General features: G+C 45.8%; 2 pseudogenes; both read left to right on the top strand.

Moving 5' to 3' along the window:
• The first annotated feature begins 382 nt into the window (after positions 1–382).
• LOC148140080 (nuclear factor 7, brain-like) overlaps positions 383–26,019 on the top strand; it is an 83,333-nt pseudogene continuing 57,696 nt past the window's right edge.
• LOC148140081 (E3 ubiquitin-protein ligase TRIM39-like) lies at positions 6,260–15,637 on the top strand (annotated as a pseudogene).

Below are 26,019 nucleotides of genomic sequence, written 5' to 3'. Positions count from 1 at the left end.
CCACCCAGCTCCTCACTCTCCCCGCTCCCGCAGCAAAATCAATCTGCCTCCTGGTTGGAATACAGACACACTCTAACCTCACACCTTTCAGGCATTGTCTGAGCTGAGATGCCACTTTTTAAAATAAAACTTAAAGTTATATCGGAACTGTGACTTGAATCAATTAATTTGCATATTAATCGACCGAAACCTGCAACCCATTTTAAGTGATTAAAGAGTTAACAGCAATCTAGGTTTGTTCAGTACATCGCAACATTTATGTGACATTTTCTTCTTTTACAAAAAATTGTGTGCCCTGTGATCCTGCCCCACTAGCTCCCTGACGAAGGAGCAGCGAAAGCTTGTCCTTCCAGATAAACCTGTTGGACGATACCCTGGTGTTGTGTGACTGTTACCTTGGTAATTCTTCGTGTCGTGAAAGACGATACTTAAACGTAAGAGACTTACAGACCGGATCCCCGGAACTGCCTCCGTATCTGTCATCTCATTATCTCGATATCTAATACTTTGTGTTTGAGGGTGAGCGGGTACAGTCATTCACACAACCCAGCTCAGTGATCTGGATCTTACACCGGGTTGCTCCAGACCGGGTTTGTAATGGGCTTGTAATAGTGAGTTCAGTCTGCAGCAAAATTTAGGGATAACTCGCTCCCCGCCCATCTCCACCCCGCCCCCTCTCTGTCTCTCTCTGCCCCTCCCCAAGGGACAGCATTCTGTGTGTCTTCACCCTCCCGTCCAGGGTTCAAGTTCAAATCCCCTGCTCAAGTTGTGTTTCTTCTTCAATTTATGCGTGTTTGAATATATGGAGGATCAAGTTTAAAATAACCATTATTTGTACTGAAATTCATCGGGAAATCGATCACCTGAACGTGTTTACCTGCGCAGGAACCTGGGAGCGGTTTAAATCGGGAAGCGCTAAGGTTGATCATGACTTCCAGACGGAAACTTCTCAGACTGACCGAGGAGACAGTTTGTCCCATTTGTTTGGATTTCTTCACCGATCCGGTTACACTGGATTGTGGACACAACTTCTGCCGCTCCTGTATCACCCAGAGTTGGGAAAAGGAGATAAACTCCTGCCCGGAATGTAGAGAGGTGTTTCCGGAAAGAAACCTCAGGGTAAATCGGGCCTTAGCGAATCTGGCCGAGGAGGCTCGAAAATTAAAGCTGGATCCGAAAGAGAAGGAAAGTAAACCTCACTGTGAGGTACATCAGGAAGATCTGAAGCTGTTTTGTGAAACTGACAAGAAATTGATCTGCCTGATTTGTCGAGATTCCCGGGAACACAAAACTCACAACTTCCTGCCGATAAATGAGGCTGTTGAAATCCACAGGGTAAAAGAGAGAATACTTTATAATCTGCGCGTTTCATCACATATCGAACACCTGACCTAACACATCTCACTCTGCAATTTCTCTCCCCATTCTAGAATAAGCTGAAATCTTCTTTAGATTCTCTCACAGAGAAGAAATCGGCGGTTCTACAAACGGAACTGACCCAGAAACGGAAGATTTCCGAAGTGAGGGTGAGCTCTCCCTGTGCTGATTCTCTGGGATCTGGGTTAGTTTTGTTCCCTTTATCGCGGGACATTAATGAGGTTTCACATTTCATTTGGTAGGAACAGGCGAGCAGTCTGCAGACCCACATCACATCCGAGTTCACTAAAATGCACCAGATTCTCACTGAGAAAGAGCAGCGTTTACTCAGAGATCTCAGGGAAGAAGAGGAGAGGATTGTAGAACCAATGGAGAGAAACCTTCGAGAGATTCAGGAGAATTTAAATTCTATTGAGGAGGAACTCTCAAAGTTGCAGAGTCAGATGGATCAAAAAGACGAGCTGATATTTCTGAAGGTGAGGGATTATATTCCAGGTAAGGTAATGGAAATTTCACCCAGTTACAAAAAAGTATTAATTGTTTTATTAATAAAGAATTTTACAAGAAAATATAGAATTCAATCAATCTGTGACTGGACTATTGCGATGCTGTCACTGAATTAAACTCATGTACACTGTCTGATGCATTACTCTCAGGAATGGATGGTGATCTTGACAGTTGCTTAGTTATTATCTCCATGCTCCGTGTTCCCCAAGTTTAATTATCTCTTGGAATTCCCACTGTAATCCTGTTGCAGCTCCATGTGGAGGGTGTACGGGTGTGTTTGGTACAGTGGGAGTGTGAGAGTCACTGTGTCCGTGAGCGGGACTGATGGTTAGATCCAATTTACTTTACCCTCTCCTCAATCTTCCTTCCAAAATGTATCACGTTACACTTCCGTGTTGTGTCTGCTCATTTCAGCAGCCTGTCTGTCTCCTCCTGAAATCTGTTACTGCCATCCTCATTGTTTGTGATGCATTTCTTTCAGGAGGAAGCTTGTCGCAAGAGAAGGTAGGACATGCTCTTTACTGAAACTGCACAATTTGCTCAACAATTTAGTGACAGGTTATTATGGGGTTATTTCCTGGTTATTGTGACCGCTTTAAAGAGTCATTTATTGGGCGGCAATAACTCCAGTTATGGTTCACACACAAGCGTTTTTCTAAAAAAAGTTTGTTATAGATTTTATTGGATTTTATAAAACTGTTCTGCAGTATTGTAAACAATGACAAGATGCCTGTAAATGATGCGACCTGGTTCTCAGGCTGGAAGTGATCACTGTCCTGATTTGGGCTGTTTGTGTCACCCTGACCTTCCTTCTGACCGTGAGAGAGACCGTCGGCTCACGTTTCCAGTGAATGGCCATTCCTGTCCCTGCATGGCTCCTGACCAACCCCAGACGGTCAGAAGGGAGAGTTTAAAATACATTTTGTTCTCGCCTTTAAAGAGTACAAACTTGCTGTTTAACATTTTGACTGCAATACTTTTCTGTGTTTAAAGAGCACCTCGAACGTCTCGAGCTGTTTCACAGGAGCTTTCGGAAGTGAATAAAATCAAAATGACACCGATATATGAATCCAGATGATTAGTGCAGGATTTAGTGCATCTTAAAGGAGGAAAGAGGAATAGAGAAATGGAGAGGCTCTGGAGGCAATTCCAGAGCTGAGGGTCTTGGCAGTTGAAGGTCCAACCTCCATTGGGGAGAGAGACAAATCAGAGATGGTCAAGAGGCTGAAAGTATAGGAGCAGGATTCTCAGAGGGTTGTGAGACCCATATATTGCACAGTTAGACAGGAGGCATTTAGTTGTTTAAGTTTTTTGTGTCTGTTCCACAAGCTCTGTTTATAATACAGCAAGGGGATGGGGGAAATGTATACCATCTCCTGAGGTGTATGATGTCCCAGTAACTAATCTGTTATCGGGACACGGGCCTTTCTTTGGACCTGGGTGTTTTCCAAACGTTTTCCTTTCATTATCAAATTCTTGCTTGATCAGTTACAAAAATAAGATGAATATTTCACTTTCTAGCCCATTCACTCAAACGTGAACAGTGCTGAAAGCTTGAATATTTAAATTATTCCATAAATGTTCTAACGAAGCACCATTTCTAATGTCACCTGTTTAATGTTTACAGGATTAGTGATGAGGTGAAGACACTCTCAGCTGCTGATGGCTCTCTGTCTCTCGGACAGTTCACTGGCCCTTTACAGTACACAGTCTGGAGAGAAATGATACACACCATTCACCCAGGTAAACATGTATATTCATTTTCATGATGATAAATCCAGTTGTGCAGGGGTTCCAAGGCATCTTCAAATCGATAGTTATAGAGTCAAAGAGATGTAGAGCACAGAAACAGACCCTTTGGTCCAGCTCGTCCACGTCGACCAGGTTATGCTAACATAATCCCGTCCCATTTTCCAGCAATTGGCCCATATCCCTCTAAACCCTTCCCATTCAAATACCCTTCCAGAAGCCTTTTAAATGATGTAATTGTACAATTATCCACCACTTCCTCAGTCAGCTCATTCCACACACGCACTACCCTCTGCGTGAAAAAGTTGCCTCTTGGGTCCCTTTTATGTCTTTCCCCTCTCACCCTAAACCTATGTCATCTAGTTCTGGACTCCTCATACTAGCGGAAAGACCTTGTATATTTATCCTATCCATGCATTTCACGATTTTATAAACCTCCATAAATTCACTCCTCAGCCTCCAATGCTCCAGAGAAAATAACCCCAGACTATTTAGCCTCTCCCTGCAGCTCAAGCCCTCCATCCCTGGCAACATCCTTGTAAATCTTTTCTGAACCCTTTCATGTTTTACAGCATCCTTCCGATAGGAAGGAGACCAGAATTGCACACAATATTCCAAAAGTGACCTAAACAATGTCCTGTATAGCTATAATATGACCTCTGAACTCCTAAACTCAGTAATCTGACCAATAAAGGAAAGTGAACCAAATGCTTTCTTCAGTATCCTATCTACCTGCGAGTCGACTTTCAAGGAACTTTAAACCTGCATTCCAAGGTCTCTTTGTTCAGCAACACTCCCGAGGACCTTACCATTAAGAGTAAAAGTGCTGCACTAATTTGCTTTTCCTAAATGCAACACCTCACATTTCTATAACTTAAACTTCATCTGCCACTCCTCAGCCATTGGCCCGTCTGATCAAGATCCTGTTGTAATCTGAGGTAACCTTTTTCACTGTCTACTTCACTCCAATTTTGGTGTCATCTGCAAACTTACTAACTCTACCTCCAATGTTCACATCCAAATCATTTATATAAATGATTAAAAGTAGTGGACCAAGCACAGATACTTGTGGCAAACCACTGGACACCGGCCTCCAGTCTGAAAAACAATCCTCTACTGCCATCCTCTGTCTTCTACCTTCGATCCAGTTCTATATCAAATGGGTTGTTCTCCTTGTATTCGATGAGATCTAACTTTGCTAATCAGTCTCCATGGTGAACCTTGTTGCACGCCTCAGTGAAGTCCATATAGATCACGTCCACCACTCTGCCTTCATTAATCCTCTTTGTTACTTCTTCAATAAACTCAATCAAGTTCGTGAGACATGATTTGCCATGCACAAAGCCATGCTGACTATCCCTGCTCTTAATTCCAAGAGACTCTCCCTGGAAACATGATACTTTCTGTGGTTCATTTAGATCAGTGTCTGGAGCCATCAGCTCTGTGTATCAGAGCAGTGAAAGGTTCTGTCTAACCAGAGGCATAGAGCATGGAACCAGGAATTCTAAAGGAGACTGGACTGGCTCCATCTGGAGTGACATTGGAGGAACAGTTTTTATCACAATATCAGAAAGACATGAAGACATTAAACAGCCAGTGTTAATGGGAACATGTCTACTGGGGATTGCATGAGAAACAAAAACAGAAGTTGCTTGAAAAGCAGAGATGATGGCCAGAGAACAGGGCAGTGTGTTAAAGTGGCAGAACTTAGATGTTCTGGAAAGTGGTCACCCAGTGTATGCTTCGTTTGCTCAGTGTAGAGGAGACCACATTGCGAGCAGTGAATGAACTAGACTAGACTGTGTGAAGTGCAGGTAAAGTGCTGCTTCACCTGGGTGCTGTGTTGGGCCCTTGAATACCGAGGAGAGAGCAGGTAAATTGGCAGGTTTTGTACCTTTGGTGGGGAATGGGGTAAGGACTGTGCTGTAGGTAACTAAGAAATAAACAAAGGATGATTACCTCATTGGGATTGTTGTACAAGCCCTCAAACAGACAGTGGGAAATTGGGAAGCAACATGGAGGGAGACATCCGATAGCTGTAAGATTAATATTGTTGTAATAGTAAGGGATTTTAACTGTCCAAACACAGAATGGAAATGCCAATGTGTTAAGGAATTGGATGGAGAGGAATCTTAGTGTGTCCAAGAAAATTTTCTTATTCAATATGTGGATGCACCTGTTTTCCCTGCAGGTCTGGAGGCTGAGGGGTGACCTTATAGAAGTTTATAAAATCATGAGAAGCATGGATGGGGTAAATAGACAAGGTGGAGGTGGGGGAGTCCAGAACTTGAGGGCATGGATTTAGAGTGAGAGGGGAAAGATTTGTAAGGGAAGTAAGGGGTAATCTTTCCACTACTGCGTGTGTGGAATTAAGTGCCAGAGGAAGTGGTGGAGGCTGATACAATTCCAACATTTAAAAGCCATTTACATGGGTATATTTGAATGAAAGCTTTAGAGCGATATGGGCCAAGTGCTGACAAATGGGACTAGATTAGTTTAGACTATCCGGTCGGCATGAACGAGTTGGACTGAAGACTCTGTTTCTGTGCTGTACATCTCTGTGAATCTATAACTCTTTAAAGAAATGGCAAAACATGACTTTGTCTTGGGAAGTAGGGCAGGGCTAATGACTGAGCTGTCAGCGGTGGGACACTTTGGGGCAAGTGATAATAATTCCATTAGTTTGAAAACAGTTATGGAAAATGATGGACCAAAACTAAAATTGAAGGTTCTAAATTGTAGTAAAGATCCAGAATTTGATGGTATTAAGCAGAAACTTTCAAACATTGATTGTGGCAAACTGTTCACAGATAGAGGGCGATAATGGGATGTCAGAGACAGTATGTTCCAATTAGTGAGAATTGCAAAATTGGCAGGACTAGAGAAATTGAGGCTCTGGTCAAGAAAAATAGGGAGGTGTTTGCCAGCTTTTGACAGCTGGAATGGAGTGAATCCCGTGAGGTGTATAAGAGCAGTAGTTGTGTAATTAGAAGGAAATCAGGAGGGCAAAAACAGGGCTTGAAATAGTTTTGGTGAATAGCATTCAGTGAATCCAAAGAGATTGTACCAACACTAAGGGCAAAATAATAACTCGGGAGAGAATAGGACCCCTTACAGAACAAAGAGGATGTGTATGTATGGAACTACAGGAGATGGGTGAGATGCTAAATGAATATGTCACGTCAGTGGTTTGCTGTGTAGAAAGACCTGGAAGTTAAGGAAATAAATAGTGATGTCATGAAGAGTCCATATTACAGTAGTGGAGGTGCGGATAAGCGCCTGGAACCTGATCAGATTTATAGAGTCATAGAGATATGCAGCACAGAAAAAGACCATTTGGTCCAACTTGTCCATGCCGCCCAGGTATCCTAACTTAATGTAGTCCCATTTGCCAGCAGTTGGCCCACATACCCTTGAAATGCTATTCATATACCCATCAAGTCGCCTTTTAAATGCTGTAATTGTACCAGTCTCCACCACTTCCTCTGGCAGCTTATTTTGTACACGCACTTCCATCTGCACGAAAAAAATTGCCTGTCAAGTCCCTTTTATACCTTTGAACTTTGTAGGAAGCTCAAGATAAGATTGCAGGGCCCATTGCTGAGATATTTGCATCATCAATCAGCAAGGGTGAGATGAGGCAAGACAGGTGGATTCTTAATGTTGTGCCATTATTTAAGAAATGCGGTAAGGTAAAGCTAGGTGATTGATGACCTTGATGTCGTTGGTGGGTAAGTTGTTGCAGGGGATTCTGAGGGCGTGTTACCATGTATTCGGAAAGGCAATGATAGCCTTCATGGCTTTGAGATTGGGAAAACATGACTCACTGATATGATTGAGATTTTTGAAGAGGTCACAAAGAAGATTGTCCTCGCGCTCTGTCTCTCCCCTCACTCTCATTCTCCCTTCCCCTTCCATCCCACAATGCCCATTCCTGTCAGTTCCCATTACTGTCACTCTCACCCTCAGCTTTATGCTCACTTCTGCCTCACTCTCCCTTCTGCCCCACCCTCCAACCTTACCTCTCCCCTCCACCTGGCTCTGCTACTCCATTGATGTTCCCTCTATATCAGTTCCCAGCTCTAAATCCCCATTACTCCAAATCTCACTGGTTAATAATCTCATGTTCTCCCCTGCCACTCTACATCGCCCTCCCTCCTCATATTTATTCTCACTTTCCCTTCTGGATATCAATAATACAAGGCACTTCACATCAACACAATTAACAAGAAAATAAAATAAAGAATTGTGGATACTGTAAATATGAAACCAAATCAGAATCTATGATAAAAACTCAGCAGCTCTGGTCGCACCAATGGAGAGAAAGCAGAGTTAGGTTTTCTGATCCAGTGACTCTCCTACAGAAGTGGATGGTACCTGGAAAAAGGAAGTAGATTTGCTGAAAGCAGGGTGTCCAGGTGGAAGTGTGGGGGCAAGAGTTTGTCAAGAAATAAAAATAACATCAGTGGAGACAGAGCCCAGAAGAGAGAATGACAGTTAGGCCGACAAAGGGATGGATAATGGTGAGCCAGAGAGACAGAAAAGCTGATAGTGGGGACTATAAGGAGGTGAAATAGGGTTGGCTGCACTGAAGGTAGCTCATGTCATGACAGGGTCTGGGGTGTCTGCATTGGTAAAGGACATGGAAGAAGGTGTTCAGGCCCGAACATTATTGAACTCAGTACTGACCCCTGAATGCTGTAGTCTCCCCATGTAGGAAATGAAATCTCAGAGAAGTGCAAAAGCAAAATGTTAATAATATCAGGGAATTCAGCTTCCCCATGATGAACTGGGACAGGCAGATTGTGACGGGCTTAGACAGCACAGAATTCTTAAAATGTCTCCCCTTGATCTTCTTAAGGCAGTGTATAGAAAATCCAATAGGAGACAGGGCAGGGCTGGAACAGCTGAGATTCACCAAGATGTTGCCTGGGCTGGAGCGTTTCACCTCTGAAGATAGACTCGATCAGCTGGGGATGTTTTCATTGAAGCAGAGAAGGCTGATGGGAGAACCTGATAAAGGTGTAGTAAGTTATGAGGATTACAGTTTGGGTAGACAGGAGGGTACATTTCCCCTCAATGGAATGGGCAATAACAAGTACATAGATTTAAGAGAAGGAGCTGGGGTTTTCAAGGGGAATTATGATAATATTTTTCCCCCAGATGGCAGTCGGCATCAGGAACTCACTGCCTGAAAGGAAACAGAAATCTTTGCAGAATTTAGAAAGTTATTCAGATGGAGTTATACAGTCATAAAGGATGGAAACAGACTCTTCCATCCAATGAGTCCACACTGATCAGATATCCCAAACAGACCTTGCCCCATTTGCCAGCATTTAGCCGATATCCCTCCAAACCCTTTCCTATTCATATCTCCATCGAGATGCCTTTTAAATATTGTAATTACACCCACCTCCACCACTCCCTCTGGCAGCTTATTTCATACACACATCACCCTCAGCGTGAAAAATCTACCCCTTGAGTTCTATTTAAACCTTTTCCATCTCACTTTAAACTAATTCCTTCTAGCTGTCGAGTCACCTTCCCTGAGGAAAATACGTTGGCTATTCACCCTATCCATGCCTCTCGTCATATTATGAACTTCTTTAAGGTCACTGCTCAGCCTCCAACATTCCAGGGAAAAAAGTCCCAGCCTATTCAGCTACTCCCTATCACTTTTTTCAAGACATCAATATTTATTTCCCCAAGTTCCCTCGCTGCTGGAAAATGGAATATACATTGAGAGGCTCTTGATGACCGGCACGGTGGGCGGCACGGTGGCACAGTGGTTAGCACTGCTGCCTCACAGCACCATAGACCCGGGTGCAATACCCGCCCCAGGCTTCTGACTGTGTGGAGTTTGCACGTTCTCCCCGTGTCTGTGTGGGTTTCCTCCAGGTGCTCCGGTTTCCTCCCACAGTCCAAAGATGTGCAGGTCAGGTGAATTGGCTATGCTAAATTGCCCGTAGTGTTAGGTAAGGGGTAAATGTAGGGGTAAGGGCGGGTTGCGCTTCGGCGGGTCAGTGTGGACTTGTTGGGCCGAAGGGCCTGTAATGTAATCTAATCTAATCAAGGTCACAATGTGCTGAAGGACCTCATTTGATGCTGTATTACTTGCTAGCTAATGTAGATTGGTTAGCTCAGTTGGCTGGACAGCTGCTGTGTGATACAGGTAACAGTAACAGTGCAGGTTCAATTCCTACACTGTGAAGATCCTGTCTTCTCATCTTTGCCCCTTCAATGCAGGATGGTGCCACTGACAATAAACTCAGCACCAGCCTTTCACTCTCTCTCAGATCAGAGAGCACCCTCTGGGACGATGACAGCTTCACTTGATTTTTACTCTTATTACTCAAGAAGCGGACTCTCTGGTTCTCCCTATAACTATGAGATAATGTTTTTACTGGAATGTTCAGCTTCTCTCGACATAAAGGTTAACCTCCCATTAACCCTCTTAATTACTCATTGTTCCTGCAGACTAACGTTTTCTGACTCAAGCGCTCTAACACCCAGATCATTCCGTAAATTGCAATTCTGCAGGTTTTCTCTGTTTAAGTGATGCTGATTTTAAAAATTCTTCCTTGTGAAGACTCCTGTCCCCCTCACATCACTCAGGCCTCACTCTTGCCTTCCCCACATCATCTCCTCTCCCACTTCAACCACACTCACTACCTCCAGCAAAGCAACACCTTTTAATAATGCCCCACCTCTTAAACTTGTCCTTCATTTACCCCTCTTTGTCACACTCCCCTCCACCACTCCATCCTACACCCCACTTCCTCCATGCTCCAATGTCAATTGCACTCCCCTTACCCCTCTCCCTCCTCACATTTTACACTCATCCTGCACCGACATCAAACACATCACTCCTCTGGTCCTCTTACCCTCATATCCACTCGTCCTCACTCTCCCCTCTCACTCGCACTTCCCCTCATTTTCTCTTCCAGCCTATTCTCCAATTACTCTCCCACCTCACTCCAACTCCCGAACACTCACGTCCTGACTCTTCACTCTTCTGTTATGGATCAGGCCAGAATCCCTCAAAACATTTCAAGAAAGTAGCCCAGACCATAACATTTCCAATTGTTTTCTACAGATGTATAGTGGATATTCCAGGAGGGATGCAGATGGCCCAACCACACACTTTTAAACAAAGCAGTATTTATTTACACATGAACTAAAGAAAACCAAATTTAGAATAATATAACTATTTAAAAAAAACTAGTCGACTCTCTCGCAACTGAATGACGCTGTTCCAAATATTTGCAACATCCTTTTGGCAAAAAGAGGAAACATTAAACTCAGGTTCTCCCAGGAGAGATGTCAGACAGAGAGAGGATCAGCATGGAGTTGTTTCTTTGACTAGCAGCCTAAAAAAAAAACTGCTTGCCAAATCCAGAACAAACCCAAACCAGAGTGAAGCTGAGCTAGGAGAAGTGGCCATTCCCCTTTCATTGTACAAGTGTTTTTTTTAAACTTGAAAGCCTTTTAAAGCCTGAAGCATTATCTGCTAACTATAATCAAATTGACCCTAAAACCCATAGAAACCAGACACATGGGAACCGATGCATTTATGGCCTCTCTGACAAAAAACCTTTAACCTTGTTAAAGGTGCAGCATCGTCACACCCCTCACTCACCCCAACACTCTCTGCCTGTCTCCACACATTTCCCTTTCACTCTCTCCTCCCCTCTCCCTGGTTCTCCTCCTCTGAGTCATCCTCCTCATTTTCATCCCCCTTCCCCATTTCCCCCTCGGCTGCCAATTTCCCTGTCTTTTTCACTTATACTCTTTGTCCCCTCCTCCAGATTCATGAACTTACACACAGCCTGTCACTCTCTCCTCAGGTTCCTTGTCCCTATCCATCACTGCATTATATCTCCAGACAGGCCCCATTCTCCTCACCCTCCCTCCCCATCACTTCCATGGATCTCACTCTCCACTCCCTACCTCTAAGCAACACTCCCTCCTGATCTCCCACCCCACTCTCTCCTGCTCTCACTGTCTCCCTTCTGCAAACTACCCACTCCCATTTCTGACACACCTATCCACACACACACCCCTACTTCTTCTCTGCCCTCCTGCTCATTCTGCATTCACTCTTCCCTCTTATTCTCTGTCCCCTCTAGCTCAGCTTCCCATCCCGGTCACTCTCCCCTCGACCTCATTCTCCTCTTGGTTTGTACCTGCCATTAACTATCCCTTAGCCCGACAGACCATGGTCTCACTGCATTCTCCACCTTCCATCCCACTCACCTTCACATTCCCCATATCCATTTCTTATATCAACCTCACTCTGATCTCACCCTCTACCTCACACTGCCCCTCACCCTTATCTCACATTCGCCCTCCCGCTCCACTGCATTCCTTCATAAGCACTTCACCAATTCCCACACCCCTGACTCTCCCCTCCCTTTTAACCTTGCTTCCTCACACTCCCCTTCCCCTTCAGTCTCACCTCCACCTCTCTCCCCCTCCACCTCATCCTCATATTCACTCACCTCCACCACATTCCACAGACATCAACGTCTGAGACCTGACTCTCTCCTTCCTTTTAAACCTCCAACCTACATTCCCCTCATCTTTACTCTCCTCCCCCCCTCACAGACTCCACCTCATCCTTCAATTCACTCACCTCCAGAATCCCCACAAGACCTTATTTTGATCCCCTCCAGCTTCCACATATGGACTAATTCCTCGTACTCTTAACATTCCCTCCCTCTTCTATACCCTGCCAGTCCCTGCCACTCACTCTCCTCTCCCACTCTCTCATTCCTCTCATGGTCAAAAGGAACCTGCATTTCTCCCCTCCAGCTCAGCCATCTCTTCCTTCTCATTCTCACCTCCCTTTCTCTCTTCCCCTTACTCATTGCATCTCCATCCCTCAACCTTCCCACTCACTCTCTCAATCTCCAAATCTCAAACGTCCACTTATTTTGAAGACCTCGTGTCCGCACACTCTCATTCTATCCTGTCACTCACTTTCCCTGACCCCATCCCAAACACCTTTCCCCTCACAAAACCAGTACACTCTCTCCCACATCCTTATTCAGCATCCACTCATTCCCTCCTCCATCACTTACCGCATCTCTTTACAATCCCATTTCATGCCCTAAGGTGAAAAACCTTCCCTCATTTTCTCCCATTCTCTGTGATGCTCCCCTCCTCCTTCCTTAAACCCTCGCTTACACATGCAATCCCACTCTACCCTCCCCCAGTCTTCCCACTCCCTTGCTGCCCATCACTCCTGCCTCCCCTCACTATCCCTATTCGCACCGACTCACATCACCTCACTCTCCCCTTCCTCTTGCATTCACTCACCTTCTTCCTACTGACCCCACCTTCTTCCTACTGACCCCTCCTGCTCCTATCCCCCTTTCACCTCACCCTCATGCTTCCTTCGTTTTGTTATTGCACTCCTCCCTGTGCTCACTTCCCCATTACTTGGCCCTCCTCTCACTCTCCCTTCCTTGTTCCTACTCACTCGCTCTCCTACTCGCTCTCCTACTCACTCTCCCTCCTAATTTGTGACTTCTTTCTGGACCTAGCCATCTCCCCTTCCAGTCCATGCCCCATCCCTCTCTCTTAGTTTCTCCTCTCCCTCACACTGACTTCCCACACCCTGTCCATACCTTTCACTCTCACTAACCCCTTCCCTCTCCCCCACCTCTTCTGTACCCTTCAGTCTCCCCTCCCCCACCTGGCCCCCACCATCTTACACTCCCCTTTGCTCTCCCACACCCTCTTGCTCTCCCCTCACTCTCGGTCTCATTCCCCAACCCCTAGAACTGCTTCTCCCTCCACGTCTGCCACACACTCTGCCTCTCGCTCCCCCCCACACCCTCTGCTTCAGTTTATCCTCCCCAGCTCCCTCCTGCCACTACCATCACACTTCATATCCACACAATTCCCCCTTCTTCTCCCAAATCCTCCTGACTCTCCAGATGATGCTGCATCTTCCAACCTGCTCGCTCCCTCCCCAGCCCTCATTTGACACCTTCTCATTGCTCTCACCTGAGCACTCAACCCTCCCATTACTCATCCCCTTCTGAGATCCCCCTCATTCTCCACACCTCTCTTTCTCGTACCACCCCTGCACTCTCATTTATCTCCCACCTCTCCATACTCTATCCCACATCTCCTCACCCTCCCCCTCTCTTTAACCTTCCCCCCCTCCCCCTCTCTTTAACCTTCCCCTCCCTCCTGCGATAAGGTTAGGGTTAGGGTTCTGTTCTTCATTTCCCCACTCACTCCCCTCAAGTGAGCCCTCTCACCTCCCCTCCCTCATTCCTTCCTCCCAAGCCCTCTGCCTGAACCATCCTTCCTCCTCATTCCTTCACTCTCCACACTCACTGAACTCTCCTTCACTCACTCCTCTTTCCCTGACGCTCCCCTCCTTCAAACTCCCCTTTTCAGATTCACCTTATCTCCCCTCCACACCCATCCCTTCTGTCACTCAACCACTCACTACCTGCTCCCCTCACCCTCCTTGGCCTCTCTCTCCCTCCCTCTCTCTCCCTGACGGTGTTATTTGATCTCTCCCCCAGCTCCAGCCTCTCTGACTCTGGATCCGAACACAGCGCATCCCTGGCTCATCCTGTCTGAGGACCGGATCAGTGTAAGACTCGGAGACACAGAGCAGATGCTCCCTGACTCCCTGGAGAGATTTGATTCCTGGCTGTGTGTCCTGGGATCAGACGGATTCACATCAGGGAGACATTACTGGGAGGTGGAGGTGGGGGAGAAGACCTGGTGGTGTCTGGGAGTGGAGTGGCCCGAGAGTCTGTGGAGAGGAAAGGGAGGATCAGACTGAGCCCCGAGATTGGATTCTGGATTGTGGGACTGTTTCCTGGATGTGAATCCAGGTTATTTAGCCGCCACCTCCCCCTCTGAGACCCCCCTCTCCCCGAGTGTGAATCCCTGGAAGATCGGGGTTTTCCTGGACTATGAGACTGGACAGGTGTCATTTTACAATGCGGACACCATGTCCCATCTCCACACTTTCAGCCACACTTTCACTGAGAGGGTCTTTCCCATCTTCTGTCCAGGAGGGAATATTGATGGGAAAAACTCCGCCCCGCTGACAATCTGCAGGATTAAAGGGCACTGAAATCCTATAATTTCATCCCGTCCCCATGTCTCCTGCCAGCTGTAAACTGATGGGGTCGGTCTCAGTCTGGTGGAAAGAAGGAGGGGGAGAGAAGAAATAAATAGAAGCTCAGTTGTAGAGAGGGACTGACTGGGTAGAATGAGCTGTGAGCTGCAGGAACCCGGGGACCTTCCTGTCTGTAATGTTGCTCCACAGGCGGGAGGTGGCGCTACATGACGGTGTTGGAGATGAATCAGTCAGTGGTTCTCAGACTGGGCTCAGTGGGAGTCTTTCCGGGGGACACCAAATCGTTTCACTGCAGGGTCAGTGGTGTCTTTCCAGGGGGACTGGGCTCAATCCCAATAAAATGTCAGAATGATCTTCTTTAGATTTCCACCATGTGTCAATAATGTGTATCCCACACGTGATTTAATAATATTGAGAACTGTCTTGTTGTGCTCAGGTCTGTAAATATTGCCCAGAATGTTACTGCTCTTTCAAAAAATTTGGAAAATTTGAAAACTTCAGATTTGATGGGTGAACCGATCGTTTATGTCAAGATCAGATCATATTTAACCATGTTTGAAACCATTCAGTTGGTGCAAACTGCAATGAAGGTGGAGCCACAGTTTTCACTTATTTCTGAGTTATTGCTCTCCCATCATTATCTCCTGTGAAATAATCCTTAAGTCACCCCAATGAAAATGTCGGCTTGATAAAAGTCATTACTCTAGCACTCTGTGCATGGAACTATTCAGATTTCTCATTGTTTATGTTTATGTAATTCTAACTTATATTGGAGTGCAGGATCAAATTTGAAAATAGCTTCTTCAACCAAATCAACATCTGCGACTCACTAGAGTGAAAGCAAGGTTTCTTTAAAAACTACTTCATCAATAAATCCAAGAGAGTAAACCTGTTGTCATTTTATTTGTAAATTTCTCCAGAATATGTATCCTTCTACCTCGCATTCCAACTTCATCTGGATTGTTTTAAAATTTACTGTTTCGAGTCAATGGAGTGTTAGTTGCCCGGAAATGATCCCAAGTTTACTCTAGACATTCAGTTGTTGCTCCTTTCAGTGGGGCCTTTGTGTCAGAGATTGTTAGAGCCCTACAGCATAGACTGGCTCAAACTGATCCATGCCAAACAAAAGGTCTATCCACACTTATCACATTTCCCGGCACTTGGCCTGTAACCTTCTAAACCTTTCCGATTCATGTATTTCTCCAAATTTCTTTGAAATGTTGTTAATATACACATCTGAACCATTTCCACTGGCAGCTTATTCCGCATACAATCCACCCTCTGTGTAAAAACATTGTCCCTTTTATTCTTTCCCCTCTAACTGGAAACTGATGTCCTCTCTTCCTTGATTCTGCAACTCTGGGTAAAAGACTGAGTGCATTCACCTTGTCATTGCCTCTCATGATCTTATTCACTTCTGTAAGTATCCCCCCCTCAGTCTCCACTGCCCTAAAAAGTCCTCGTTTGTCCAACCTTTCCCTATAACTCAGACCCTTGAGTCCAGGCAACATCCTTGTAAACGTTTTTGCACACGTTCCAGTTTAATGCTTCCTACAGCAAGGTGACCAAAACTGAACCCAATAATCCAAGCGCAGCTTCACCATGTCCTGTACAACTGCAGCATAACTTCCCAACGTCTATACTCAGTGCCCTGACTGATGAAGGCCAGTGTGCCAAAAGCCTTCTTCATTGTCCTGTCTACTTGTGACTTTCAGAGAACCGTGTACCTGAAGTCCCTCTGTTCCACTACACTCGTTAAGGCCCTAACATTCATCATGAAACACCTACCTTGATTTGACTTTCCAAAATGCAGGACATCAAACTTATCTATATTAAACTCTATTTGTCATTTCTTGGCCCATTTCCCCAGCTGATCAAGGTTCTGCTGCAATTTCTGACAACCTTCCTCACAGTCAACAATACCGCCGATTTTAGTGTAATCTGAAAATTGTCATGTGGTGGGCAGTGGGAGTGTACACATGTTTCAGACAGTGAAGCTGTAAAGGCACATGGATAGAGTATTCAGCTGGTCCAAGTCCAGTCCCTTTTCCTCTCCTGCCCTGTAATATTGTTTTTACAGTCAAACATCCATGTAATTTTGTAGTACCGTCAGTGGTTAAGTTTCTTAACATAAAGTGTAAATGTAAAGCCTCAGCAGTGGTGAGATTAACCTCAGTGGGAAATTTTAAGGATAATGTTCAACACAGTTAAGCAATTCTGGATAATTGAGGAAAGCCAGTGTGGGCTTATTCAAAGCAAGTGATGTTTAACTGAATTGATTGAGCTTCTGACTGAAGACACAATTAGGATTTAGAGGGAATTTGATCCTGGAATTGAAAAGGCTTTTGCGAAATTGTCACATAAAAGATTTAGAAGTATAATTGAAGCCCATGGAATGAAATGCAAGTGATAACATGAGGTTGAATTTGACAGGGTGGCAGTGAATGAGGATTTTTGAGATGAGGTTAATTTTACAGTAATGTTCTATGTCGGTCTGTTCCAGGAACATTGGTGTGGCAGCATCTGTGCAGAGAAAAGAGTTTCTCCATCAGTTTGCGTTTTATTTCTGATTTCCAGCATTTGTAATTCTTTATTTCTTGAACACTAGGTGTGCTACAAACTTCAATTTTCACTGCCAGGGTGAAATTGCTGGTGAGAATCAGCAATCTGGCAGTGTGAGTGGAGAGAAAGAAGAGACAACATTTTAGGTCCAGTGACACTAATTCAGTTTTTCGAACAATTTTTATTTTTGGAGGATACCTTGTGATTGGCAGTGAAACACAAATTCTTCCAGATCATTTCAAAGGGTTGATGACTTTGGTTTCAAGTAGGCTGAGGGGATTCCATGTTATCTTCTCGAATTCCCTTTACATTGCAGGGCTGTGCCTCTGTGGTGAGAAAAGGACTGTGAAGCCTCTCTAACCCATCGCATGAATCAACACTTTTCTACACCCTCCCACTGGACAGACACAAGCAAGTCTGAACAAGAGTCATGCTGGATTTGAAACATTGCTCGCATCTCAGCTGCTGCCCGACCTGCTGGGTTTCTCCAGCATTCTCAGTGTTTGTGTGGAATTTGATGTGGCAGAGGGCTGTTAAGGCTGGCACATTCAGCATATACAAGGCTTGGAAGGACAGATTTTTCATGAGGAAGCAAATCAAAGATTATGGAGTTAAGGCCAGAAAGTCGATTTGAGAATGATCAGATTGGTTATGATCTTATTCTCTGGCAAAGCAGAGGAGAGATCACATCTGACACACTTCAATGAGATGTTTGTGGAAGTGACAAAGAAGTTTGATGAATGCAATGGAAATGTGTTTTTCTGACTGGAGATCTGTGACCAGTGATGTTGTGCAGTGACCTGTGCTGAGATCCTGTACATTTATAATTTGGAAGAGAATGTAGGTGGTCTGAGCTTGCAGTGTGTGACATGATCGTGAAAACTCAGACTGACACTTGAGTGCAATACTGAGGGAGTGCTGCAGTATTGGGACTGCACTCTGATCAATGACACTTTGATCCAAACCTCATGTAGGGATGAATATAAATAAGATCTCATGGCCAATATTTATCTCTCATTCAACATTAAAATGATTTGATGACCTGTTCACATTGCTGTGTATGGGAGCTGCTCTGTACAGACTGACTGCCTTATGTTTCACCTTCCATCATTGAATACAATTCTGAAATACTTCATGGACTGTAAGAAGCTTTGAGATGTCATTACAAGCGCTTTGCAAATACTAGTCTTTTTATTTGAGATATTCAATAGGGTATTCAGAAGCTTGACACGGTCAGTATACCATGTTATCACTTGTGATTGGGAGTTATAAATATAAGACAGTCACTAATATATCCAGATGACAGCTTCCCCTCTGCTGACCATAAGCTGCAGCAGCAGAATGAGGTCATGCACCAATCGAGTTTCCTCCAGCATTTGATTGTGGCTGATATATTTTTCAGTCCCTATTCTCCTGCCTTCTCCCTGTAACCCTGGTCCCTTTACTAATAAAGAACCTATCCATCTCTGTCTTAATCACTCTCAATGACTTGGTCATCACATCATTCTGCAACAATGAGTTTGACAGATTAAACACCCTCTGGCTGAAGAAATTCCTCCTCATCTCAGTTACAGAGTCAAAGAATCATAGAGACGTTCAGCATAGAAACAGACCCAATGATCTAACTCGTCCATGCCAACTAGGTATCCGAAATTAATCTAGCCCCATTTGCCAGCATTTGGCCTGTTACCCTCTCAACCTTTCTATTTATTGACCAATCCAAATGCCTTTTAACTTTTTAATTTTACCAGCCTCCACCACTTCCTCGGGCAGTTGATAACATTTTTTTCCTGAAAACATTGCCTCTGAGGTCCTTTTTTTAATAGATATTTTTATTGAAAGAGGTAGTTTTTTTGTAAAATTATAGAAGTACAACCACAATAAGCCCACAAAAAAACACTACTCTCTATCTAAAACAAAAAAAACAAGAAACAACAATGCAAACAAAACACAACTATTCTCATGTGCAAACTGAACAAATCAGTGAATGTAATAAATAAATAAAACAGCTCAGCACAAGAAATATCAGTTCCCAACCTCTGAGAGCATTGAATATTACGCATGAATTTATTTGAAATTTTTCCTTCAAGGGCATCAAGTTCACTAAATCAGATCATCGTGGCAACACAAAAGCATGAGTTAAGATGGCAGATAAATCTATATTCCAATCATCCAAAATGGGCCGCCATATCTTATACAAATGTTCAGTTTCTCGGTGGACTATATTTGTTAGAAATTCCAAACGAATATGTTTCTAATTAGCCTACGCCAAACCAACAGACATGGGGGGTTTACAGAGATCCAACACATTACAATTTCTTTCCTTGCACAAAAAGTAAGAATATTAAGAAGTTTTTTTCCCTTGAGGGTCTAAAGAAGATAAATTAGGGAGGGCCAGGAGAAGAGAAATAGGGTCCCTCTTCACTTTGATCCCCAAGAACCTCTCTATTACTCATGCCACAACCCTCCAGTATCTGCCTGAGGCAGGACCACAGACAATGTGTGAGAGTACCGATACTTATTTTACACATTGAATGCTTCTTCCACTCCCTCTGCCTCTGGGTTACTTTTTCCATCAAGACACCTGACCACCCTCCAAAGACCCCTTCTCCTGCCTGCAACACACCCCATCCACCTGGACACCCCGTGCTGGTCTGTTACCTACCCGTGATCTCTTTATTTCAAACTGCCACTGAGACATTGACCGCCTCAACCTGTCCACCCCCAATACCCACTCCAACCTCTCACCCACGAAACGCGCAGCTCTCCGCTCCCTACGCTTCAACCCCAAGATCACCATCAAACCTGCAGGCAAGGAGGGTGCAGTGGTAGTTTGGCATGCTGACCTTTACACCGCTGAAGCCAGGTGCCAACTTGAAGACACCTCCTCTTACCGGCCCCTCGACCACGACTCTCCTCCCATCACCAAACCATCATCTCCGAGATCGTACACAACCTCATCACCTCAGGGGATCTCCCACCCACAGCTTCCAACCTCAGTTCAGGAAACCAACACTGCCTGGTTCTAACTCCTACCCAAGGTTCACAAACCTGACTACCCTGGCCAACTCATCATCTCAGCCTGCTCCTGCCATACCAAGCTCATCTCTATGTACCTTGATATTGTCCTATCCCCCCAGTCGAGGAACTCCCCACATACATTCAGGACACCACCCACTCCCTCCATCTCCTCCAAGACTTTTGTTTCCCTGGCTCCCAACGCCTCATTTTCACCATGGATATCCAGTCACTACACACATCCATCCATCATGACCAGGGCCTCCAAGGCCTCTGTTTCTTCCTCTCCTGGCATCCCCACACTTACCCCTCCACTGACATCATGTGGCTGAACTGGTCCTTACCCTCAATAATTTCTCCTCTGAATCCTCCCCTTCCTCCAGCTGAAAGGGATAGCCCACATGGGCCCCAGCTACGCCTGTCTCTTTATCAGTTATGTGGAACAGTCCATCTTCCACAGCTACACCGGCACCATTTCCCACCTTTTCCTCCATTACTTTGTGGACTGTATCAGCGCTATCTCGTATTCCCAGGAGGAGGTTGAACAGTTTGTGAATTTCACCACGATATTCCATCCTGACCTCAAATTCACCTGGACCATCTCAGACACCTCCACCTCCTTCCTGGACGTCTCCATTTCCATCAACGGTGATGACTCAACACAGACATCTTCCACAAACCCACAGCAATCTGGACTACACCTCCTCTCACCCTGCCTCCTGTAAGAATGCTATCCCTTATTCCCAATTTCTCCACCTCCACTGCATCTGATCCCAGAAGGACCAGTTCCACCACAGAACACACTAGATGGCCTCCTTCTTCAAAAACCATAGTTTCCCCTCCCACGTCGTCGATGATTCCCTCCAGCACATCACATCAACTTCTCGCACCTCCTCCCTTGAATCCCACCCCTCCAAGTGCCATAAGGACAGACCCACCCTGGTCCTCAACTTCCACCCCACCAACCTCCAGATACATCGCATCATCCTCCATCTTTTCTGCTGCCTACAAACAGACCCCACCACCAGAGATACATTTCCTTCTCCACCCCAAATGCATTCCAGAGAGACCATTCCCTCCGTGACTCTCTTCTCAGGTCCACGCCCACCACCAGCCTACCCTCCCCTCCTGGAACCCTCCCTTCCCGGCACCCTCCCCTGCTACTGCAGGAATTACAAAACCTGCGCCCACAACTCCCCCCCTCCTCCGTCAAAGGCCACAGAGCGGCTTTCCACACTATCAGAGTTTTACCTGCACTCCTACACATGTCATTTACTGTATCTGTTGCTCCCGTTGTGGTCTCCTCTACACTGGGGAGACAGGACGCCTATTTGCAGAATGCTTCTGAGAACACCTCTGGGACACTCGCACCAACCAACCCCACTGCCCCATGGCCAAACACTTCAACTCCACCTCCGCCAAGAACATGCAGGTCTTGGGCCTCCTCCATCGCCACAACTTAACCACCTGACACCTGGAGGAAGAAGGCCTCATCTTCCACCTTGGCACCCTCCAACCCCACGGCATCAATGTGCATTTCACCAGTTTCTTCATTTCCCCTTCTCCCACCTTCTCCAAGACCTAGCCATCCAACTCAGCACCGCCCTCATGACCTGTCCTACCTGTCCATTTTCCTTCCCATCTATCCGCGCCACCTTTCTCTCTCACCTATCACCATTACTCCACCTTCATCTATCTATCGTACTCTCAGCTATCTTTCTGGCAGCCCTTCCCCCCTCCCATTTATCTCTCCACCCCCTTGGCTCACAAGCCTCATTCCTGATGAAGAGCTTTTGCACGAAACGTCGATTCCCCTGCTCCTCAGCTGCTGCCTAACCTGGTGTGCATTTCCAGCACCACACTCTCGACTGTGAAAGGGCAATGTCCACCCTCTCCTTTCTGAGATTCGAAAGCACCTTTTTTCTCTGAACTGGCAAATGGCTCCCTCTAATATTTTAGGTACACCATTTGAGGAGCCAGTTGGCTACGATTCCCTGTAACAACAGTTGAACTCCAAAAAGGAAAAATTCTATTGACCAATTGCTGCGCATAAACAAAAAAAAATTAATGAAGCCTAAAAAATACATAAACTAAAACTACTACAACAAAATACATGTTACGACATACACAAAAAACCCAACAACTAAACCTAATATCAGGCAACTAGTGAGGGGATCTATCCCTGCCCACAAGAGGGACTTAAATATCCCAAAAACACATTCATAACTCCTTCCAGCTTGAACTGCATCCCAGACGCAGGCCAAGAAAGGAAAGAAAAAAATAAGCAACATGAACAAGGAAATTGAAAGTAGGCACTACACCCATCCCCATATACATTAACACCCATTGATATCAGAACAAAAAAGTCGACAACACTTTCTTTAAGAAAAGGAGACAGAGAAAAGGAAAAAGAAAGACACTATTATCCACATCCTTGAAGTCATTCAGTCTATTTTAAAGCATCCAAAAAGTTTTTTCACTTTTTATGCAGTGTCAATTGAGTGCACAGACCCATCATAAGTGAAATGAAGCATCGCTGGATATCTCAAGGAATACAGGATACCAAGGTCTTCTGTTGACTTCATCAAAGGACTTCCTTTTATGAATCATAGCTGCAGAAAAGTTCTGGAAGAACATTATCCCAGAACCTTTGTGAGTTAATGCCTGTGAATCCTTCCCCTTCATTCTAGAGAGTTCCATAACTTTAACTTTGTCCCTGTAACTGTGGAACCGCACCAGGACCACATGAGGGTGCTGATCTGAATTGGGCCTATGCACTGCGACCCAATGGGCCCACTTAGCTTTCACCCGGCCAGATGCAACCTCCAAGCCAAGAAACTGCAGCAGCCAGCTGTCAAAGGAGCTCACTGGCTGATGGCCTTCTTCTCCCTTCAACAGTGCCACGCTACGGAGATTGTTCCACCTCCCTCTGTCCTCTCTCACATCCTGAAGTTAATCCCTCTGGTTTTAGGACATATTCCCAGTTATCAAATTCTCCTGGATGTCATGGAGTTGCTGCTCTGTATCTCCAAGTCTCACGCCGATCTGGTCCTTAGACAGAATGAGCAAGGGATTTGCTGCAATCGGATCCAGAGACAGAGAGGCTGGAGTTGGGGAGAGATCAAATAACACTGTTAGAGAGAAGGACAGAGTAGGGTTGAAAAGGTCCGTGGGCAGCAAAATCTCGGAAAGTGAGGGAGAGTGGGAACAGGTGAGTAATGGATAGAAGATGGGAATGGAGGGGAGAATGAGACGATTGGAAGGAGGGGAGTTGAAAGGTGAATGGTTGAAGAGTGAGTGAGAGAGAAGGTAGTGAGTGAGGACAGTGAAGGATGAAAGGACAGGTGGAAAAGGGGAGATACTTAGGAGGGGGAGGCAAGAATGAAGGAATGAGATGAATGACCTCATTTCGAGGGAAGTTTTTGGGGAAGGGACGGGTGATGTGACAGCAGATGGAGGGGAAAGTGATGTGGTAAGAGGCAGAGGTGGCACAGTGGTTAGCACTGCTGCCTCACAGCGCCAGAGATCCGGGTTCAATTCCCACCTCAGGCGACTGACTGTGTGGAGTTTGCACGTTCTCCCCGTGTCTGCGTGGGTTTCCTCCGGGTGCTCCGGTTTACTCCCACAGTCCAAAGATGTGCAGGTCAGGTGAATTGGCCATGCTAAATTGCCCATCGTGTTAGGTAAGGGGTAAATGTAGGGGTATGGGTGGGTTGAGCTTCGGCGGGTCGGTGTGGACTTGTTGGGCCGAAGAGCCTGTTTCCACTATGTAATGTAATGTAATGTAAGAGAAGTGAGGGTTGGTGAAGGGGTCAGTGTGGGTGCAGCAGGGGATGAGAAGAGTGCAATCTGGAAGGGGGAAGTGACAGAGAGAGAGAGAGAGAGACGGAGTGAAGAAAGTGTGGGTGTGCTGCGTATGAAGGACCAGTTGAAGAGAACAAGAGGAGAATGAGGTAGAGAGGAAGGACTGTCACTGGGAGAGGATAATTGTGGGAAGAGTCAAGGTTAGATGGGAGAGGCCACAAGGGGCCACAAGGGGTGTGTAGGAATGGGAGGGAATGGGAGTATGGTTAGGGTAGAGGGGTGAGTGTGCGCGGTCAGTGGATGGGGATATAGAGAATGGATGGGCAGGGAATTGGGAGGGCAGTGGTGAAGTGAGTAGGGTAATGAATGAATGTGGGTTCAGAGAATGTAAGAAAGCAATCGGTGTGGCCAGAGGACAAGAAGAGGGTGAGCAAGAGGAGAGAAGATGGCAGAGGGGCAATGCTGAGTGAGGTGAAGGAGGGAGAGTGAGGAAGTGGTGGCAGATTGCAAGGGAGCAGAGTGAGGGGAGGGGAGGGTGATGGAAGGTAGTAGGGTTGAGGAGACTGAGTGTGTGGAAGATGGAGGGATAGAGGATGGGGAAGTATCTCCATGAGGTGGGCACAGGGAAGTGATGTCGAAGGAGTGGGAGTAGGGGAGCAGGGTGTGGGGAGTGGGGAGAGAAGATAGCGAGGAGAGGCTGGGAGACAGGAGAACGTGGGGATGGGAGAGTGGATGGTAAGTAGGGGGTTGGCTGGAAATTATTGTAAGGGCAGGAAATCAGCATTGGGGAGAAGAGTGCCAGGGAGAGAAGGGCAAGGCCAGAGGAGAAGAGCAGATGGAGAAGGGGAGGGGGGAAGTTGCCCAGTGTCATGTCGACTCCAACAACTTGTAAGATAGGGGTCAAACAGACCCATCACCTTGAAATCCACCTCAGCTTCTGTAGCAATGAGAACAGAGAGTGAATCAGATCCATCCGTCTTCGCAAAGGTCATTACTTTTGTATCATTCATAATATTAAAAACAGTAAGGGAGGGCGACAGAAAGAGTCTGAGAGAGAGAAACAGAGGGACAGAGAGAGAGACAGCCAGATGATAGTGAAGTCAGAAAGAGATTGATAGTTCTCTCAGTACAAATCTGTGATAGTGGAGTACTCTCAGAGTACAAGCTTTCCACTCAGGCAGAACTCCCTCAGTAGAGATTCTGACACTGCACTCTCCCATTCTGACAGTGTGGCATTCCCTCAGTTCTCACCTTCTGGCAATATGGCACTCCCTCAGTGCTGACCTGTTGACAGCAAAGCACTTCCTTCGTCCAGAGCATCGACAGTACAGCACAGTCTCTGTACTAGCCCTTCAGAAGTGTAGTACTATCTAAGTGCTGAGCCTCCAAATAGTGCCCTGTTCCTTGCATCCTGTCCCTCTGGCAGTCTAGCATTCAACAGCTAGCCACGTTTGCTGACTCAAATCTCTGGTCCAGGAACTGCCTGGATGCGTTCAGCTCCAATAACATTTGAGAAGCTTGAAATTATCGAGGACAAATTAGCCAACTGGATTATCACCCCCTCCATCATATTGAACTTTCACTGCCTCCACTAGCAATGCACAGCAGTCAGAATGTGTATCTTCTGCAAAGTGCAATGCAGGAACTTAACAAAGCAACTTTGGAAACTCTTTCCAAACTTTGAAACTAAAGAAACTCAGCAGGACAAGGGCAGCAGACAGGTGGGAAAACCACTACCTGCAAGTTGCCCTCCAAGCATCTGGATTTGGAAATATATCACTGTTCATTCAGTCTTCTCAGATCAAAATCCTGACAACTCCTTCCCTAATATTGCTATGGTTTCTGACATCCTGGCAGAAGGCAGCTCAATACCATCTTTTCTGGAC

The sequence above is a fragment of the Chiloscyllium plagiosum genome, unplaced genomic scaffold (genome assembly GCF_037043375.1).
Source record: "Chiloscyllium plagiosum isolate Xiang-an unplaced genomic scaffold, Cpla_swu_hap1 HiC_scaffold_35, whole genome shotgun sequence".
NCBI lineage: Eukaryota > Metazoa > Chordata > Chondrichthyes > Orectolobiformes > Hemiscylliidae > Chiloscyllium > Chiloscyllium plagiosum.
Note: the sequence above shows the minus strand (reverse complement) of the source record. Positions and strands in the feature narration are given on the sequence as shown.